The 18,739-nt window shown below is 39.8% G+C and overlaps 1 protein-coding gene and 1 long non-coding RNA gene across 5 annotated transcripts in view; one reads left to right on the forward strand and one right to left on the reverse strand.

The window, feature by feature from the left end:
* The window catches only part of LARGE1 (LARGE xylosyl- and glucuronyltransferase 1), a 603,451-nt gene that overhangs the window by 340,479 nt on the left and 244,233 nt on the right, over positions 1-18,739 (forward strand). The gene's annotated exons all lie outside the window — the stretch shown is intronic.
* The window catches only part of LOC309641222, a 551,394-nt gene that overhangs the window by 219,942 nt on the left and 312,713 nt on the right, over positions 1-18,739 (reverse strand). The gene's annotated exons all lie outside the window — the stretch shown is intronic.

Here is an 18,739-nt window from a genome sequence, read left to right on the forward strand (position 1 = left end):
TTAACATACATTGTGTCCCAGAGTGTGCTTGTTGCCTTTACATTACATATACATAATACATAAACCGTACCCTCCAAAACCAGCCATTATGAAGAAGCGAGGGGAGATCACGGGCGGTGGCAGTTGTGGTAAGGCATTAGCGTTCCGAGCTCCCTTACTGTGATCAGACCTTTATTCTGCTTGTCTGGTAATGAAATATTCCTTATTCTAGATTCAGAATTAACTAGCAGCTCGCGAGTGCAGATTCTGTCAGGCACTCTGCTAGCTGCTTCCACATACATCATCCCATTTTCAGCCTCCCGGAACGAACGTAAGTGGCTTTGTCTCCATTTTTCAGACGCCGAATCTGAGAGAGCAGGGGACGGACCAGACTCCAACTTGGATTTTCCAACTCTCAGTCCAGTGCTCATTGCATTATTCCAGGTTGTTTCCAGATCAAGAATGCTTAAGTATTCCCACACCAGGGAATTAAAAACAAAAAACATCTATCGATAGGGACTTGATGGTATCTGTGCAAGTTACAGAGCTGGGCCGTTAATCTGGGTGTTGGTGGTCCCAGCCAGGAGTTAGCATTGATTGGTTGGTTCATTTCCCCAGTTGTTGGGTACCTCAGGCTTGATTGCACAAAGGAATCACTTGGTAGCTTTTGTAATGCAAAACAATACCCGAAAAACAGTGCCAGCCTCTCCCCTTAATTGTATATTAGCATCACTCCTATGCGATCTTTATCAATCCAAAACAAGCAGCGATGCCAGGCCCCACCACTAGATATCCCAAATTAGTTTTTCTGGGCAGGCCTGGGAGTGGGCCCAGGTGATTCTAATCTGGACCACTGCTCCAGTCGGTCTTCATCAGCGTTCTGGAGAAGGACACCCAGACTCCAGTTGACCTTTGCTCTGGGCCCTTGATAGATAGCATTGCTCATGTAAAAAAGGCCAAGCATCAGAGGCCGAGATTTTTCTCTGGCACCCTCTTGAGGTGCTAAGGATTAACAGATACACACTACTATATATAAAATAGATAAACAACAAGGATCTACTGTATAGCACAGGGAACTCTATTCAACATTTTGTAATAACCATAAGGGAAAAGAATCTGAAAAAGAATATATATGTATGTGTAACTGAATCACTGTGCTGTACACCTGAAACTAACACAACATTGTAAATCAACTATACTTCAATTAAAAAAACAGAATCCATTCTAACGGTCTTTCTGGATCTAGACTTATTTTTCAGGCTTCTCTCTCTGCTTTTTTTTATTTGGGTGTTATTAACAGTTTTCTTAGTAGAATGTTACTGGCCACTTGCCATCCTGCAGGTGTTGGAGAAACATTTGTGCTGAGAAGGTTGGTGACTCCTCATATGAGTTGCATTGACTGTCACTCTGTTGCAGTGTTCATTTGTGCTGCAAATATGAGCTCGATATAGGAGTCACCTTCCCCTTTGCTGATTTTACTTCCCATTTCCAGGTGCAATTAGGGCTCCATCCCAAGCTTCCTAGTAAGACTTTATCTATAGCTTTCACTGCCTAATGATCATTTGAATATCTTATTTTTCTTTTGAATATCTTATTTGAGTCAGTTTCCAAAATGATTAAGATTTTTGGAACGAGGCAAATCAGATTTTCAGTTCCAGCTCCTGTAATTCTTTAAGATTGTGTGACTTCCTTGATGTCTACTTTATTAGGGATATTGTGTGACTTAAAAGATAATATTTGTAAGTTGCTTATAGTGTCTACTACAAAGTGAGTAATCAACAAATGTGGTATTATTGTCATTGTCATAAATATAATAATATTCTTTTCCTTTTAACTGTGATCTCCTAGGAAATAGGAACGTTCCACATTTATTATTTTTTTCCTTAACATCTAGTACAGAGTTTGCACACACAAGGAATGTTTAGATAAATGAGTCTTTTTCAGAATTAGGTGATTTTTTTTTTGAAGGGGGATTTAAAGCAATAGGAATTCCTTTGATCAGTAGCCAAATCCCCAAGTGGAAGTAAAGGCTTAAATAGAATTATCTTGTAGCACGCACCATTGTCTATAGTACTTTCTAAGGGTGACATTCTTTTCCCTTCTGCATTCTCACGTATGATCAGTTCTAAATCTAGACAAGTTCGGCAGCTATATCCTCAACACCTGGTTTCCTTGACAACCCTTCATATAAGTAGTAAGGGCCTGTTATGTGGGGGGTGGTGAATGCCAATATAACTACAGTCTTAAGTCATCTTGAAACAAGACTTTCAAGGTCAAGGCTAAAATATTTGAAATTATAATAAAACCTTTACTTAATATTTCCTAGATGCATTACAAGAATTGAGTAAAGGCATCATCTTTTCAGGGGTGACCAGTGAAGAGGCTCATTTTTGGCTGTGAGCTGAGAGAAATTCTGATTGTCATTGACAAGGTTTACTTTTGGATCTTTTTGCTACACCAGGAGAGTTTTGCCTTCCATGTTTCATTAAAAGAAAATAACTTTTAAACCAACCAGAAATTAATTAAGTGGCACCTCTGGTTCATCCTCCTTAACCCTCCTTCCCTGCTTGTCGTTGGCCCTCCCCTGCATTTTGAGTAAAGTTGACCTGTAGGGTGGATCCCTGGAGCTGGGAACAGAGAGTGTCACCGGCAAAGGCTTCACCTCCAAAGGATCATAGAGCCCTCTGAAAGCAAAAAGCCCTTCATTAATGCAGAGCAGCATGGGGCCGCATTAATTGCAGCCTCTGAGGCTGTCCTTTAGATGGTTCCCTGTGAAGGAGGTGGTGAGAGTGGAGGAGGAGGAATGGGGAGGGTAAGAGGGTGAGAATGGGTAAAGTGTCCTCAAATCTCCAGATGAACTTCAGAACAGATCACTGTCATGTTTTATGATTAAACTGCCTTCTGATTAAATGCAGGAAGGCAGGAAGAACTGCTGTACTCAGCAGATGCAAATGTCTGGACTCAGGTTTGGGGTTATTTATCTATTTTTGCACACTTCTTCTGTGTTTTGTGGCTTATTTGGTGTCATATAATCCTATAGAGTGAAGTTTTTCAACCTTTTGAAAACTTTATTATTACCCACCCCCAGTAGCCTTTTTAGATATTTTTAAATTGTACTCCCCCCATTACATTTTAATAACAAATCACAGTAATATCCAAGATTTTTTGTTTTCCCCCCAAGAAGCAATTTTTGCTTTTGTTGCAAGAAGCAACAATTTTGCATTTTTTAAGAATGAATGCTGAGAGGGCAGACAGGAGAAACAAGAAGAACTACAATCCTGCAGCCTGTGGAACAAAAACCACATTCACAGAAAGATAGACAACATGAAAAGGCAGAGGGCTATGTACCAGATGAAGGAACAAGATAAAACCCTAGAAAAACAACCAAATGAAGTGGAGATAGGCAACCTTCCAGAAAAAGAATTCAGAATAATGATAGTGAAGATGAGCCAGGACCTCGGATAAAGAATGGAGGCAAAGATCAAGAAGATGCAAGAAATGATTAACAAATATCTAGAAACATTAAAGAAAAAACAAACAGAGATGAACAATACAGTAACTGAAATGAAAACTAGACTAGAAGGAATCAATAGCAGAATAACTGAAGCAGAAGAACAGATAAGTGACCTGGAAGACAGAATGGTGGAATTCACTGCCACGGAACAGAATAAAAAAAAAGAATGAAAAGAAATGAAAACAGCCTAAGAGACCTCTGGGACAACATTAAATGCAACAACATTCGCATTATAGGGGTCCCAGAAGGAGAAGAGAGAGAGAAAGAACCCGAGAAAATATTTGAAGAGATCATAGTCGAAAACTTCCCTAACATGGGAAAGGAAATAGCTACCCAAGTCCAGGAAGCTCAGAGAATCCCATACAGCATAAACCCAGGAAGAAACACGCCAAGACACATAGTAATCAAAGCGGCAAAAATTAAAGACAAAGAAAAATTATTGAAAGCAGCAAGGGAAAAATGACAAATAACATACAAGGGAACTCCCATAAAGTTAACAGCTGATTTCTCAGCAGAAACTCTACAAGCTACAGAGCAGTGGCATGATATACTTAAAGTGATGAAAGGGAAGAACCTACAACCAAGATTACTCTAACTGGCAAGGATCTCATTCAGATTCAATGGAGAAATCAAAAGCTTTACAAACAAGCAAAAGCTAAGAGAATTCAGCACCACCAAACCAGCTTTACAACAAATGCTAAAGGAAGTTCTCTAAGTGGGAAACACAAGAGAAGAAAAGGACCTACAAAAACAAACCCAAAACAATTAAGAAAATGGTAATAGGAACATACATATCGATAATTACCTTAAACGTGAATGGATTAAATGATCCAACCAAAAGACACAGGCTCGCTGAAGGGATACAAAAAAAAGACCCTTATATATGCTGTCTACAAGAGACGCACTTCAGACCCAGGGACACATACAGACTGAAAGTGAAGCGATGGAAAAAAGATATTCCATGCAAATGGAAATCAAAAGAAAGCTGGAGTAGCAATACTCATAGCAGATAAAACAGATTTTAAAATAAAGAATGTTACAAGAGACAAGGAAGGGCACTACATAATGATCAAGGGATCAATCCAAGAAGAAGATATGCAGCCAACATAGGAGCACCTCAATACATAAGGCAACTGCTAACAGCTATAAAAGAGGAAATCGACAGTAACACAGTAATGGTGGGGAACTTCAGCACCTCACTTACACCAATGGACAGATCATCCAAACAGAAAATTAATAAGGAAACACAAGCTTTAAATGACACAGTAGACCAGATAGATTTACTTGATATTTATGGGACATTCCATCCAAAAACAGCAGATTACACTTTCTTCTCAAGTGCGCACAGAACATTCTCCAGGATAGATCACATCTCGGGTCACAAATCAAGCCTCAGTAAATTTAAGAATATTGAAATCATATCAAGCATCTTTTCTGACCACAACGCTATGAGATTAGAAATCAGTTACAGGGAAAATAACGTAAAAAACAGAAACACATGGAAACTAAACAATACGTTACTAAATAACCAGGGGATCACTGAAGAAATCAAAGAGGAAATCAAAAAACACCTAGAGACAAATGACAATGAAAACACGATGATCCAAAACCTATGGGATGCAGCAAAAGCAGTTCTAAGAGGGAAGTTTACAGCTATACAAGCCTACCTCAAGAAACAAGAAAAATCTCAAGTAAACAATCTAACCTTACACCTAAAGGAACTAGAGAAAGAAGAACAAACAAAACCCAAAGTTAACAGAAGGAAAGAAGTCATAAAACTCAGAGCAGAAATAAATGAAATAGAAACAAAGAAATCAATAGCAAAGATCAATAAAACTAAAAGCTGGTTCTTTGCGAAGATAAACAAAATTGATAAACCATTAGCCAGGCTCATCAAGAAAAAGAGGGAGAGGACTCAAATCAATAAAATTAGAAATGAAAAAGGAGAAGTTACAATAGACACCGTAGAAATACAAAGCATCCTAAGAGACTACTACAAGCAACTCTATGCCAATAAAATGGACAACCTGGGAGAAATGGAGAAATTCTTAGGAAGGTATAACCTTCCAAGACTGAACCAGGAAGAAATAGAAAATGTGAACAGACCAATCACAAGTAATGAAATTGAAACTGGGATTAAAAATCTTCCAACAAACAAAAGTCCAGGACCAGATGGCTTCACAGGTGAATTCTGTCAAACATTTAGAGAAGAGCTAACACCCATCCTTCTCAAACTTTTCCAAAAAATTGCAGAGGAAGGAACACTCCCAAACTCATTCTATGAGGCCACCATCACGCTGATACCAAAACCAGACAAAGATACTACAAAAAAAGAAAATTACAGACCAATATCACTGGTGAATATAGATGCAAAAATCCTCAACAAAATACTAGCAAACAGAATCCAACAACACATTAAAAGGATCATACACAATGATCAAGTGGGCTTTATCCCAGGGATGCAAGGATTCTTCAATATACGCAAATCAATCAATGTGATACACCATATTAACAAATTGAAGAATAAAAACCATATGATCATCTCAATAGATGCAGAAAAAGCTTTTGACAAATTTCAACACCCATTTATGTTAAAAACTCTCCAGAAAGTGGGCATAGAGGGAACCTACCTCAACGTAATAAAGGCCATATACGACAAACCCACAGCAAACATCATTCTCAATGGTGAAAAACTGAAAGCATTTCCTCTAAGACCAGGAACAAGACAAGGATGTCCACTCTCACTACTATTATTCAACATAGTTTTGGAAGTCCTAGCCACGGCAGTCAGAGAAGAAAAAGAAATAAAAGGAATACAGATTGGAAAAGAAGAAGTAAAACTGTCACTGTTTGCAGATGACATGATACTATACATAGAGAATCCTAAGGATGCCACCAGAGAACTACTAGAGCTAATCAGTGAATTTGGTAAAGTTGTAGTTTACAAAATTAATGCACAGAAATCTCTTGCATTCCTATACACTAATGATGAAAAATCTGAAAGAGAAATTAAGGAAACACTCCCATTTACCATTACAACAAAGAGAATAAAATACCTAGGAATAAACCTACCTAGGGAGACAAAAGACCTGTATGCAGAAAACTATAAGACATTGACGACAGAAATTAAAGATGATACCAACAGATGGAGAGATACACCATGTTCTTGGATTGGGAAAATCAACATTGTGAAAATGACTATACTACCCAAAGCAATCTACAGATTCAATGCGATCCCTATCAAATTACCAATGGCATTTTTTATGGAAATAGAACAAATCATCTTAAAATTTGTATGGAGACACAAAAGACCCCGAATAGCCAAAGCAGTCTTGAGGGAAAAAAACAGAGCTGGAGGAATCAGATTCCCTGACTTCAGACTATACTACAAAGCTACAGTAATCAAGACAATATGGTACTGGCACAAAAACAGAAACATAGATCAATGGAATAAGATAGAAAGCCCAGAAATAAACCCACTCACCTATGGTCAACTAATCTATGACAAAGGAGGCAAGGATATACAATGGAGAAAAGACAGTCCCTTCAGTAAGTGGTGCTGGGAAAACTGGACAGCTACATGAAAAAGAATGAAATCAGAAAACTCCCTAACACCATACACAAAAATAAACTGAAAATGCATTCGAGACCTAAATGTAAGACCAGACACTATAAAACTCTTAGAGGAAAATATAGGAAGAACACTCTGATATAAATCACAGCAAGATGTTTTTTGATCCACCTCCTAGAGTAATGGAAATAAAAGCAAAAATAAACAAATGGGACCTAAAGAAACTTCAAAGCTTTTGCACAGCAAAGGAAACCATAAACAAGATGAAAAGACAACCCTCAGAATGGGAGAAAATATTTGCAAATGAATCAATGGACAAAGGATTAATCTCCAAAATATATAAACAGCTCATGCAGCTCAATATTAAGGAAACAAACAACCCAATCGAAAAATGGGCAGAAGACCTAAATGGACATTTCTCCAGAGAAGACATACAGATGGCCAAGAAGCACATGAAAAGCTGCTCCGTATCACTAATTATTAGAGAAATGCAAATCAAAACTACAATGAGGTATCACCTCACACCAGTTAGAATGGATATCATCAGAAAATCTACAAATAACAAATGCTGGAGAGGGTGTGGAGAAAAGGGAACCCTCTTGCACTGTTGGTGGGAATGTAAATTGATACAGCCACTATGGAGAACAGTATGGAGGTTCCTTAAAAAAGTAAAAATAGAATTATCATATGATCCAGCAATCCCACTACTGAGCATATACCCAGAGAAAACCATAATTCAAAAAGACATATGCCCCGCAATATTCACTGCAGCAGTATTTACAATAGCCAGGTCATGGAAGCAACCTACATGCCTATCAACAGACGAATGAATAAAGAAGATGTGGTACGTATATACGATAGAATATTACTCAGCCATAAAAATGAACAAAATTGGGTCATTTGTAGAGACGTGGATGGATCTAGAGACTGTCATACAGAGTGAAGTAAGTCAGAAAGAGAAAAGCAAATATCGTATATTAACACATATATGTGGAACCTAGAAAAGTGGCACAGATGAACCTGTTTGCAGGGCAGAAACTGAGACACAGATGTAGAGAACAAACGTATGGACACCAGGGGGGAAAGCGGTGGGGGGTGGGGATGGTGGTGTGATAAATTGGGCGACTGGGATTGACATGTATACACTGATCTGTGTAAAATGGATGACTAATAAGAACCTGCTGTATAAAAAAATAAATAAAATTAAATTTAAAAAAAAGAATCAATATAAAATGGTGGTAATGTAGAAATAGATAAACAGAACAACAGTGAAAGGAAACATAAATGGTATCTTGAACTTCCTTTCAGAATCTTAAAAGGCACCTCCAAAAATAGGTATTTTATTTATTTATTTATTTTTTAACATCTTTATTGAAGTATAATTGCTTTACAATGGTGTGTTAGTTTCTGCTTTATAACAAAGTGAATCAGTTATACATATACATATGTTCCCATATCTCTTCCCTCTTGCACCTCCCTCCCTCCCACCCTCCCTATCCCACCCCTCTCGGTGGTCACAAAGCACCGAGCTGATCTCCCTGTGCTATGTGGCTGCTTCCCACTAGCTATCTATTTTACATTTGGTAGTGTATATATGTCCATGCCACTCTCTCTCTTTGTCACAGCTTACCCTTCCCCCTCCCCATATCCTCAAGTCCATTCTCTAGTAGGTCTGTGTCTTTATTCCCATCTTGCCACTTAGGTTCTTCATGACCTTTTTTTTTTTCCTTAGATTCCATATATATGTGTTAGCATACTGTATTTGTTTTTCTCTTTCTGACTTATTTCACTCTGTATGACAGTCTCTACGTCCATCCACCTCACTACAAATACCTCCATTTCGTTTCTTTTTATGGATGAGTAATATTCCATTGTATATATGTGCCACATCTTCTTTATCCATTCATCCGATGATGGACACTTAGGTTGCTTCCATGTCCTGGCTATTGTAAATAGAGCTGCAATGAACATTTTGGTACATGACTCTTTTTGAATTATGGTTCATAATTCATGGGTATATGCCCAGTAGTGGGATTGCTGGGTTGTATGGTAGTTCTATTTTTAGTTTTTTAAGGAACCTCCATGCTGTTCTCCATAGTGGCTGTATCAATTTACATTCCCACCAACAGTGCAAGAGTGTTCCCTTTTCTCCACACCCTCTCCAGCATTTATTGTTTCTAGATTTTTTGATGATGGCCATTCTGACCAGTGTGAGATGATATCTCATTGTAGTTTTGATTTGCATTTCTCTAATGATTAATGATGTTGAGCATTCTTTCATGCGTTTGTTGGCAATCTGTATATCTTCTTTGGAGAAATGTCTTTTTAGGTCTTCTGCCCTTTTTTGGATTGGGATTTTTTTGTTGTTGTTATTGAGCTGCATGAGCTGCTTGTAAATCTTGGAGATTAATCCTTTGTCAGTTGCTTCATTTGCAAATATTTTCTCCCATTCTGAGGGTTGTCTTTTAGTCTTGTTTATGGTTTCCTTTGCTGTGCAAAAGCTTTTAAGTTTCATTAGGTCCCATTTGTTTATTTTTGTTTTTATTTCCGTTTCTCTAGGAGCTGGGTCAAAAAGGATCTTGCTGTCATTTATGTCATAGAATGTTCTGCCTATGTTTTCCTCTAAGAGTTTGATAGTGTCTGGCCTTACATTTAGGTCTTTAATCCATTTTGAGTTTATTTTTCTGTATGGTGTTAGGGAGTGTTCTAATTTTATACTTTTTTTTTAATATAAATTTATTTATTTATTTATTTTTGGGTGTGTTGGGTCTTCGTTTCTGTGTGAGGGCTTTCTCCACTTCCGGCGAGCGGGGGCCGCTCTTCATCGTGGTGCGCGGGCCTCTCACTATCGCGGCCTCTCTTGTTGCAGAGCACGGGCTCCAGACGCGCAGGCTCAGTAGTCGTTGCTCACGGGCCCAGTTGCTCCGCGGCATGTGGGATCTTCCCAGACCAGGGCTCGAACCCGTGTCCCCTGCATTGGCAGGCAGACTCTCAACCGCTGCGCCACCAGGGAAGCCCCTAATTTTATACTTTTCATGTACCTGTACAGTTTTCCCAGCACCACTTATTGAAGAGGCTGTCTTTTCTCCACTGTATATGCTTGCCTCCTTTATCAAAGATAAGGTGAGTATATGTGTGTGGGTTTATCTCTGGGCTTTCTATCCTGTTCCATTGATCTATATTTCTGTTTTTGTGCCAGTACCAAACTGTCTTGATTACTGTAGCTTTGTAATATAGTCTGAAGTCAGGGAGCCTAATTCCTCCAGCTCCATTTTTCGTTCTCAAGATTGCTTTGGCTATTTGGGGACTTTTGTGTTTCCATACAAATTGTGAAATTTTTTGTTCTAATTCTGTGAAAAATGCCAGTGGTAGTTTGATAGGGATTACATTGAATCTGTAGATTGCTTTGGGTAGTAGAGTCATTTTCACAATGTTGTTTCTTCCAATCCAAGAACATGGTATATGTCTCCATCTATTTGTATCATCTTTAATTTCTTTCATCAGTGTCTTATAATTTTCTGCATACAGGTCTTTTGTCTCCTTAGGTAGGTTTATTCCTAGATATTTTATTCTTTTTGTTGCAGTGGTAAACGGGAGTGTTTTCTTAATTTCACTTTCAGATTTTTCCTCATTAGTGTATAGGAATGCATGAGATTTCTGTGCATTAATTTTGTATCCTGCTACTTTACCGAATTCATTGATTAGCTCTAGTAGTTTTCTGGTAGCATCTTTAGGATTCTCTATGTATAGTATCATGTCATCTGCAAACAGTGACAGCTTTACTTCTTCTTTTCCGATTTGGATTCCTTTTATTTCTTTTTCTTCTCTGATTGCTGTGGCTAACACTTCCAAAACTATGTTGAATAATAGTGGTGAGAGTGGGCAACCTTGTCTTGTTCCTGATCTTAGTGGAAGTGGTTTCAGTTTTTCACCATTGAGGACAATGTTGGCTGTGGGTTTGCATATATGGCCTTTATTATGTTGAAGAAAGTTCCCTCTATGCCTATTTTCTGCAGGGCTTTTATCATAAATGGGTGTTAAATTTTGTCGAAAGCTTTCTCTGCATCTATTGAGATGATTATATGGTTTTTCTCCTTCAATTTGTTAATATGGTGTATCACGTTGATTGATTTGCGTATATTGAAGAATCCTTGCATTCCTGGAATAAACCCCACTTGATCATGGTGTATGATTCTTTTAATGTGCTGTTGGATTCTGTTTGCTGGTATTTTGTTGAGGATTTTTGCATCTGTGTTCATCAGTGATATTGGCCTGTAGTTTTCTTTCTTTGTGACATCTTTGTCTGGCAAAAATAGGTATTTTATACCTAAATCCTTAGTTTATGTCATGTTTAATGTCCATTAAAGCTCAAAAATTGAATATCAAAAAAGAAAAAAAAGAAGAATGAATGCTAAAAAGTAGTTTATGGTAAGAGGAGAAGAGTGGTTTTTTTTCTTTGCATTTACTAGAAAAATGATTGCCTCCATTCTTAGCAGATGCTGAGAGTGTGTGTGTGTGTGTGTGTGTGTGTATTTGTGACTTTTAGCTGGGTCCGCTTTATTCCTGGGTTCATTCTCCATCACATTCTTGCCCCTTGGCTCCTCATGATGTCAATTTGTACACGCACGCACATACACACAGTTGAAGATTGAAGATAAAGAGGTTATGATATAAACCAATAAAACACCATGCCATCTGACTTAGAACTAGAACAGTATCACCAAAGATATCTGGATGTCTTCGCATTCCATTACCCTACCTCCTCCAGCCCCCATCAAGGTAAACCACTAATGGGAATGCTGTAATAATGCTTTTTGAAATTGTTTTTCTCTCTCCCCAAATTGTACTGTATTCCCCTCCAAGCATTCATCTGGTGTTTGAATGAATGAATGAAGCAGTTCCACCAGTGTATTTCCCTCACAAGGAATGGTTCTCAGTAAGCATTGCTTGTTTACATGTATTGTTTTGGTTTTTCAAAACTATTCATTGAGTGCCTCTGTGTGTCAGACACTGTGCTAAGTAGACATACATAAATACATACCACACACTGTAATAAGAAGAATTGCAGCTTCTAAATATTAAGTCCAGGCTACGCAGGAGCTAATGCAATTTTCTCCTCAGTGCATTGAAAAATCTATTAGTTAAGAAGGCAGCAATATTTCAGGAAATTAAACCACTGTAACAGTCCAGTTCACAAATCAGAACTCCCAGTGCTTTGAAATGCTCCATTTCATAACGTAAAGTACTCAGCGAGGTTCAGACGATCCATGAATGCTCCAGGGACCAATCCCCCCGGGCTTCACAGAGCTAAATAGAGGATGCTTCTTGACAGGCATGAGAGAGGAAGGGGTTTTGTGGCCACTGATATGAGGAGGAACATGTTTATAGATTCGTGATCACATTCCTCTTGATTCACTGTGCCTTTGTCATCATTCTCGAATTAATTATGCTTGTGGAAGATGGCTGCTCAGTAGATTTCTGAATAATGAGCATTTCAGGTGAAAGCCAGATAACTCACTTTGGGCTGGGGTTTTATTTTCTAAATAAATGTTCATTGACGCCTAGTAGGATTGCTGTTACCTGTAAAGACCGACTTAGGGCTCTTACAAGGTTTTCCTCCAAGACTCCATTGTGGGAAGATGTGAAATGTGTAACTTAGCTCTCCTGTTGGTACTGGTTACTCAGAATTTCACAGGAGCTGACCTAGAGCTGCTTTTACCAAAATGGGATTTCTGAGTTTAGAAAGTAGAACAGTCAGGAAACCTTCATGCCATGAAGCATAGGGTCATCTAAAGAATGCGATCTTCCACCAACACTTTCTTTTGTTAGTCTTTGAGAAAGATCCTCTCTCCCTATACATCCAACCCTGTCAAGTTCAGGTGGGACTCTTAAGTTTAGGGCTATTACATATCTTGTTTCTGAACAATAAGCTGGTTGATGATCCAATATAAATGATCAGCCAACAGGCCTTGAGAAATACAGTGCCTACTGTATCTCCTAAATTACTCTTTCTTAGTGTGTAGTCCACTGCTATATCTAAAATGGATAACCAACAAGGACCTACTGTATAGCAAAGGAAAATCTGCTCAATGTTATATAACAACCTAAATGGGAAAATGTATAACTGAACCACTTTGCTGTACACCTGAAACTATCACAGCATTGTTAATCAACTATACTCCTGTATAAAATAAAAAGTTAAAATAAAAAAAAGCAATTCCATGGACATCTGGTTAACAATACAGATTTCTGGGCCCTACCCCAGACCTGATGAATCCTCACCTCTGGGTATGACCCTGGGAATCTGCATTTTCTGTAGGCATCCTCCAAGGTTTTGATGCCCATCAAACTGCCTTCTGTTAATCTTTCTCTTCCATGGGTTGCTAGAGTATATTCCAAAAATACAGTTGAGATTATGTGTCTTTGCTAATGAAAACCTTTTTGTTGCTTCCCACTGACCTTAGGATATTGGCCAGAGTTCTTTATACATATTCTCCATATCCTGTACTTCATACAGTATTCTCTAATGTCTCACCCTTTGCTCCTTCCCCACAGCCTTTCCCATCACTTCCAGCTTCAAGCTTTATCTGGACATATCAGGTTGTAGTTATTTTACACACACACACACATACACACACGATTGTTTATTTATATCTCTGTGCCTTCACTGATACTAATACCTCTCCCATCCTGCTTTTCTCCCAATATTTGAAAAACTCAATTTTCACCTGATTTGTCAAGATCAAATGTAAGGCTCATCTTTTCCAGACAGCTCTGATTATTCTCCCTCACTTCCAACCACCCCACCTTGACTGTCCTTCTTCTAGATCACTGCTGTACATATACCTGGAGGTATCATAGTCCGGTTCTTACCATCGTAATATCACAGATGTGGTAGCCACTTTCCAAGATAGCCCTCAGTAATCCCATCCCCTGGTACTCACCCTCTTGTCTAGTCCCTTCCCACATTGCCCAGGGCTGAGCTGTATAATCAGTAAGACATGGCCGAAATGACACCATGTAACTTCTGAGGCCAAGTCATAAAAGACATCCTAGCTTCTTTCTTGTTCTCTCTTGGATCACTCACGCTGGGAGAAGCCAGCTGCCATGTTGTAAAGGCGCCCAGACAGCCCTATGGGGTGGTCCACGTGGCGAAGAACTGAGGCTTCCTGCTAACAGCCGGCATCACCTCCCAGGCGTGGAGGAGTGAGCCTTCTTGAAGCAGATCCCAAGCATTTAGATGTCTGTAGGCTCAACCGACGTCCTGACTACAACCTCATGAGGAATCCTGAGCCAGAGCCACCCAGCAAATGCGCTCCCAAATTCCTAACACAGAAACTGTGCGAGGTAATAAGTATCGCCGTTTTAAGCTGCTGTGCCTTGAGGTAACTTGTTATGCAGTAAAGGATAGTGAATATACACTAGACCATAGACTCGTCAAGCACCAGCCATGTTTTGTTCATTGTGCATGCTGGTCCCTAGCCCCTCCTCGGTACCTGACCCATATTAAGTGTTCTGTAAATGCTGATTTAAATGATTCCAACTGAGCTAAACTGGAGCATATTTTTTGCTGGCAAGGGTAAATACAAATGCAGATGACTTTATCTAGTAGGTAAGAATCTCATCTTTTCTGTCGCTCTAAATAGAATTGGTAACAATATTAACAATTAAAAATAATAGCCAGTACCTATATACAGCATCAGAATTCTCAAAAGCCTATAGAGTATGTTCTGTGAGGATGCCCATTTTACAGACGAGAAAACAAAGGTACATTGAGGTTTAGTTACTTGCCCAAAGTGACCCAGCCAGTGAGTGATGGAGCCAGGATTCAAACCCAGGCAGTCAGACTCTGGAGTGCATGCTGTTAACCAATTGAAAAGGTAATATTGAGCGCTTATGATATAGCGAACACTGAACCGGGCCCCCTAGTTCTCTTGCCTCATTTAATGCTTTTGCAAAACTCATGGGGTCTGTATTTATGTTCTCTATTTCATGGGTGAGGAGTTTGAGGATGAGAGAGATGAGCCTACCAGTGGGAATCTGGCCATTCGGACTCCCAAGCTTATGCCCAGTTCATGACCCCGCGTGGCACTCTCCGGAGTCCCCACCCCATCCGAGCTCCTCACCCTCCGTTTCTCAACAGTTATGTTCTGAACATACAGGTTGGTTGCCAAGACGACCACTCAGAAACGACATGAAAGGCAAATGACTTTTCAGACATTCTGCGTCTAGGATGGTTTTTCCTTTTTAATTTTAAAAAATGGGTCACGGTGATTTGTAATCCATAGGAAAATGTTGATAGGAATAAGAAATGTATTGTGAGTAATAAATATTTCCAGGATAATGAGGAAAGCTTCCAGCTTACAAATAGAGCAACTCCTTAGGAAGGGAGCAGGATATGCTACTATTATCCCTATTTTTCAGATGAGAAAATTAAGGCCCAGAGAGACTTCAAAGCCAGGAGTATCCAACTCCAAAGTCTTTGTACCTACTTGCCTTGAAAAACTGCTTCTTGACGAACATAGATTTGGCTGGGTTGAGGCAGGGCCTTGGCTATGGCCCTACAGTAACTAATCCAGGAGCGGAGAGCACGTCTGAATAGGCCCGGGGCTGCGGGAAGGGTGAAGAAGAAAGAAACACTGGCATCATTTCAGAGTAGAATATCTAGGGCTGGGGGACTGAAATATGAGATAAGGGGAAGGACTCAGTCCTCATCCCCCAAATTTCAGGTACTGAGATAATAATATCTGACCTTTAGACTAGTTGGAAGGGATGTAAATAAGGTAGCACATAGAAAGCTCTTCCCATGATGCCTGACACCCAGTAAACACTCAGCAAATGCTAGATAGTATTTTCTGTTGTGATCATTACGGGAGCATCCCAATGCCTCCTTAAAAACAATGCCTTTAAGAAGAAATAGGGATCATTTCCTGACAAAACCAGCCTCTTTCCCTGCTTTCCCTTGTTTATCAAAGGTCAGAAACCAGCCTCACCCCTGAGATATCACTTTCCTTCATGCCCTGGGTTTTAAGCACGCACCTTTGGGGATGTGTCTTCTGTCAGCCCTTTACCTCCATCCTCATGTCACTGTTCTGGTCAGATTTCCTGAGTAACTTTTCTTTGGGCCACCCAGCATCGCATGAACCCTAGAATCACTTGCAGCACTTCACAGAAACTCCCCTTGGGGTCCATGCCCCCAAGGACGTGGCCACTTTGGGAAGGTGAATTTCCCCTTGACAGCATCCACCACCCCCTACTTTACACAGAAACACTTAAAACCTGGGATTGCTTTTGTTCCTTTATGTAAGTGCATTAGGTGGTATTCTTGAGCACAGTTGGATTTTTCTGCTAATTAAATGTCAGAACATGCTGCTTAGAATTATTAACAGCCATTGCAAGGATAATAATCTTTCCATTAACATAAACCTAACTTTCATTCTTATTATTGTTTTAATTACATGAACCCTTGCGCGTGCTGAGTGATGAGGAACACTCTAGGATATTGCTTGGCTAGGCGGTGGTGTTTCTACAGGGTTCTCTGGGGTCAGTCTGCATGATGCCCTCCAGGTTTCTGCACCTTGCCTCTGAGGATGGACTTCTCCCCGTTGACCCCAAGACTTCATGTCCCTGGTTGGACTGAAGTTTATTGTAGGGTGGAAGTGAGATCAGTAGCAGTGTGGATTGCTACTGAGAGTGCCCCGAAAGGTTATATGGGTGACCGCTCTCACCCATTTTTTTTTTCCTCCTAAAACCAAGGATGTGCAGTCCAATTTGGAGATCCACCAGAGGGGGCTTCACGTTTCCCAGTAGATCCCAGTTTGTGATTTACTAATCTTTTATATAGAAATATAGGAAAAAGAGATGGGTGATTTATTTTCCCTGTCAAAACAGTCTCTATTCCCTACTTCCCCTTTACTGTCAAAGGTACCATAACTTATCACGCTCCAAATCCTGAATCATCTGAGCCTGGGTAGTGCTGACACACATTCACTAGGGGAAGGGAAGTGGGCTTTATGGATACTGGATGCTTTGTAATCCTCCCAGCAATATTGTGATGTGAGTGTCTTAAGCTCCCATTTTGCAGATGAGAAAACCGAGGCTCATGGAGGTTACATGACTTGCCTGAGGTCACACAGCTTATTGGAAGTGGAACTGGTGCTAAAGCCCAGGCTCTGGGGCTCAACAAGCTGTGCCTCTTCCAGTGTACTGTGCTGACCCGGACCCTAGCAATTACAGATACCTCTTCTCCTAGTTGAGGAAAATGCCAAAGGTAGCATTTGAACCCAGGCCTGGCTAACTCTGCAGTCATGCACGTGATCAGACATTTTTTGAGAAATGACTACGTTGTTACCATAATACAAAAGACGTTGTCCCTGCCTCAAGGAGTTCCAGTCCAGAGCAGGAGGGAGACATGGAAAATTAGACACAGCACGATGGCTTGCTGTGCTGGAAGAAGGGAAACAGCTTGCTTTGGGAACCCTCGCCCAGCCTCGGGCAGCGGGGAGGGGCGGCTGGAGGGTACCTTCTAAGTTGGAACTCGGAGGAAGAGCAGGATTTGGACAGAGGCAGAGCGTGTTCCATGCTGCTTCTAAGAGAAGGAGCCATTTATGACAAATGCATCTGCTTCTCACCACACGTTCTTTCCCCCTATAGATTCCTTAGTTTTCTTTCTGGGATTTTCTTTCTGAATACAAACTCATTCAAATGCTTCCTTTACCTCTAACTGAACACTCTAACTTAATTGATTATGTATTAAGTCGGGGACTTGGGGCGACATTCAGGCCTGGGCTCATGTTGAGATTAATTTATTCCTGTAGTCCTACTGTTCTGTAATGCATCTGAGTGCCTTGCGTGTGTGTAAAAAATAAAGTCAGGAGTTGGAGCCATCTAATTAGACGGCTTAACCTAACGTGCTGGTGTTCGGTCTCCACCAAGCTCTCCTGCTTTGATGGTAACCAAAATAGATGAATAAGTTAATCAAAGGTCTGATTAAATAGCACGGCCCTGCAGCATGGGCCGATGATTGCCAAGCTTCAGTTCAGGCAGATTCTCAGGGGAGAGAGGAAAGTGAGCTGAGTTCCCAAGGCCAAGGCTTACATGAAAAAGAGTTATATAAAACCCACTGGAGGGAATTACTCGAAGTCCTCAGACCTCAGATCTTAAGATGATGACCAGCTCCATTACAGCTTTAACAAAATAGATAAGCGTAACAGTACCATTGAATAGTCATTTTTAATGACACAGAAATGGAATATGACTTAAAGAAATATATCTACCCAGGAACAATTAGGTACTGGTTGCAAAAAATATATACAGTATGATTCAATTTTTGAAACCTTTATTTCTTGTTTTGTGCATATTCTTATTTCCTCCAATGAGCCTATATAATTTCTATAATAACAAAGATCTTATTTTAAAAAATCTGAACATAGCGTTTGCATGTGATAGTTATCTCATAAACAGTACTTTCCTTCCCCCTTGATTCGGATACATTTTCTTCCAAAAGAACTTCATATGCCATGAAGTTACATGAACAAATCTTATTAAGAAAATATTCATTCATTTACTCAACAAATTTTTATTCGATGCTTTTTATGTACCAGGCTACTACTTATAATGGTTATACAAAAAAAATTAATGCAGTGATTTGTCTTCCTTTCTCCTGCCCCCTCTCT

Source organism: Balaenoptera physalus (genome assembly GCF_965194825.1).
Source record: "Balaenoptera physalus genome assembly, chromosome: 13".
NCBI classification, from domain to species: domain Eukaryota; kingdom Metazoa; phylum Chordata; class Mammalia; order Artiodactyla; family Balaenopteridae; genus Balaenoptera; species Balaenoptera physalus.